Raw genomic sequence first — 3,407 nt, 5'->3', positions numbered from 1 at the left:
TGCAGGCTGCTTAGGGAAAAGTGGTTCCCATAGCAACTGAAAGTCTTGAGCTGGGAGCAGCAGCTCAGGGCAGGCAAGATAGCAAGGAGCTGGGGGTCTGTGATGTCACAGTGCTCTAGGGCCAGGATCTCCAGGGTGCTGGACAGTTTGTGTAGAAGAACCTGGAGGGTCTCAGGACTGAATAACTTCATCGAAATCCTCCTCAGAGTCAGGGACTTGAGCTGGCTTGTGCTTGCACACTGGGACAGATGCTGCAGGCCAGATTCCTTCACTGGACTTGAACTCAAGGAGAGAGATTCCAAGGGGGTCTGGCTCCTGCAGAGACAGAAGTTATTTCCTATGAATGGGGGTGATGTGTGAGGTTCTGTAGGAATGACCTCAATGTAGGACAGCCAGTTAACCCCAATGATGCCGGGACAATAGGATCATCCTTGGGATAGTCTATGTTGAAGGCACTGGTTATTCAAGTCACCACCACTTGTGTGATCTCCTCAGACCCCATTCTCTACAGTGCCCTGTCCTCAGCACCAAGCAAAAACCACAGCTCTGACCAGATGAGCCCAGTGTGTGCCTTGCAGGAAGAATGACCCCAGCCAGGTTGGGCCAATGGACTGTCGCTGGCCCTGTGTTCTCAGCAAAGCATGTGCTCCTCTTCTCTGCAATGCACTCTTCCTCACCCTCAGAGCCACACTGCTGCACTTCCCACCTGCTCAACGCCCCACCTGGAACGCTGTTAGGGCTTTGATGTTGCTGTCCCCACCAAGCGTTATGCACTCACTGGTGGGGATTTTGGGAAGTGGCTAGATCATGGGTGTGGTAACTGGATCAGTCCAATGGTTGATTTTGCGTGGCTGTAGGGAATGAAATTACCGAAGAAGGCAGCACCAATCTGGGCGTCCATGGCATAAGGAATAGCCTTGTAGCCTGAATGGAATGTAAAGACAGGAAGAAGGCAGCTTGTTCCTTTCTGCCCACCCTGCAATGCACTGTTTCTTCTTTTCCATGCCTGCATTCACCTGTCAGTGGACTGAATCCTGTATAAATTGTGAGATTGAAAAAAAAAATCCTTTCCTCCTTTCACTCATAGGTGTTGGGTGTTTTGTCCTAGCAATGAGAAATGAAGACAATCATGCAGCTGCCTTTTCCAAAGGAGGACACCTACACTGGCTGGCTCCCCATCACAGCTGCTGAGCACAACCACCAGTTCAATGTGCAGGTGTGCAGTCTCCCCCTCCATTCGTGCTTTCTCTTCCCTTTTCCTAGGACCTAACCTAGATCTGCTTCCAAAAGAAGAAATGTAGTCTGTCCTCATTTTGTCTGTTTCCTTGGTGCTGCCTTTCTGGACGTGGGGACTGCTCCAGATCTCCTAGCTCAGTTTAGTCTCAGCTTTTGCTTTGGAGGAATTGTGAGACCTTGCCCTGGTCCAGAGACTGTTATCTTTCCCTCGCCTGGGTATCTTCTCCTAGGCCAGCAGAAAGGCACAGATATGCCCTCTAAATATTTACTCTAACCACCATTGTGCTGGGGAGCTCACCACCCACTCACCTCAGGATCTTATGCAGAGTTCCTTCCAAGAAGAACAATGCATCCATGTGAAGCTCCCGGAGACTTTCCAGCTGTCCTAAGTGTAAAGCGTATATACGGGAATAGGACTGGTTTTTTGAGGGTGAAGTGTACACTCCTGGACTCAGGCTGTTGAAGTGAAATGTGTGAAGGTTTGTCATCTTCTTAAGCTGAGAAAAAAATGTTTTCATGATCCCACTTATGAAAGACTTCCACGTCATGGCTAGAGTCCAGTTGCATAGCTCAGAGAAATTTTAGGATTTTAAGGACAGCTTTGGACTTGATCATTACCTTCTCAGAGTATAGGTGCACTGAAGATTTTCTCTTCCTGGCCCACTTCAAGAGTCAGAGTTGTAATTTGTCATGTGTGGCACAAGATGAACACCTGGCTTTGAAACAAATGTTTGCAAAAATTCTCAACGTTGGCATCTTCTCACTTAACCCAGGCTTGCCCATTTCCTTTTTCCTGGCTTCTGCTGAGTGAGCAACACTCATGGCTCTGGGCCCTGCAGTGCAGAAGTCCAGGTGTACATCCCTCCAGTCCAGTACCTGCAGTTTCCACGTCCTGTGTGGGAAAAAGGAAGCAGACTCAGAATTGAGATAAAGACCCAACTTCCTGCCTGGGCTTGTCTTCCATTTCCTGGACACCAGCTGCTCCCTTACATTTCCTGCTTTCCTTTTTCTACCTTGTTAACCTTTGCACGCAGCTTGCTTCAACTTCCAGTCCCTGTGAGGGCAGGAAGATGCAGATTCCTCCTGAGTTTACCACATCCTGCACATGCAGCTTTCTCATCAGTAAACCCCTTTCAAGTTGGTGCTCAGCAAAGCCCAAGAAATCTGTGATCCACCTCAACATCAGAAGTTGCTCCGCACGTCAATCTCCTTTGCTCCTTGATACAAACTGTTTCTTTCCTGGACTCCCAGGACCCTCCTTCCAGTATACATATATCACTCTCACCTGTGGTGATCCTTCAGGGACAGCTGTGTATCAGCTCCATCCAGTAGGGATTCCAGCGTCCTTAGGTTTCTCTCTTGCAGTGTGGTTTCTCCCAACTGAGTGTGTGGGATCCTCCGTTTAATTAAAACCATCAAGCTCCTCAGAGGGAGGTAAGGGGAATGGCCAGGCCTGCACCATCATCTTCAGTACCTCATTGCATTCCCCCATGAAGGCATCCATGAATAAGTCATGGAAGATCATGGAAGGCAGGCCATGCAGAGCAGTGCTGGCTATGGTTTCCCTCCTTAGCAGGCTCTGCTTGGCCAGCTCAAACAGAGGCAGTGGACTCTGCCTGCTCATCCTGAGATATCTGCAAGGAGAAGGATACTGGGTAACAACCAAGAAGTGCCACCAGTTCAGACCAAGCTGAGAGACTGCCTCTAACCCATGAAAACCAACTCAGGGCCAGGGTTCCTGGCCTGGCTCTCATGAAGTGTACTCAGTTTATCTCCATTTGTGTTTGTTTTATGTTTTTGGTTTGTTTGTTTGTTTTCTCTTCCGGTACCAGGAATAGAACGCACGACCTTGTGCTTGACAGCCAGGCCCTGTGCCACTGAGCTAAATCCCCAGCCCCATCCATTTGGGTCATAGGTGGCTATAAAACCATATCTGTGCCCCTGTTGGAAGCAGGACCCCATTACCCTCTCCAGTTCAAGCAACTAGTCCTTTCAATTGCAGACCCTCTGAGAAGTGGTTCCTGAGTGTTGCTGTTTCAGTCCCTTCTTGTTTGGGAAATTTGTGATCACTGGTTCAAGGCCCTATAGTGGCAATGGAAGTGTCGTATGTTCCAACCAGTTTACCATCTGCCTTCCATCCATGAGGCCGGTCAGGAAATATAAGGGAGATT

The sequence above is a fragment of the Chinchilla lanigera genome, unplaced genomic scaffold (genome assembly GCF_000276665.1).
Source record: "Chinchilla lanigera isolate Chin_1 unplaced genomic scaffold, ChiLan1.0 scaffold00085, whole genome shotgun sequence".
NCBI classification, from domain to species: domain Eukaryota; kingdom Metazoa; phylum Chordata; class Mammalia; order Rodentia; family Chinchillidae; genus Chinchilla; species Chinchilla lanigera.
Note: the sequence above shows the minus strand (reverse complement) of the source record.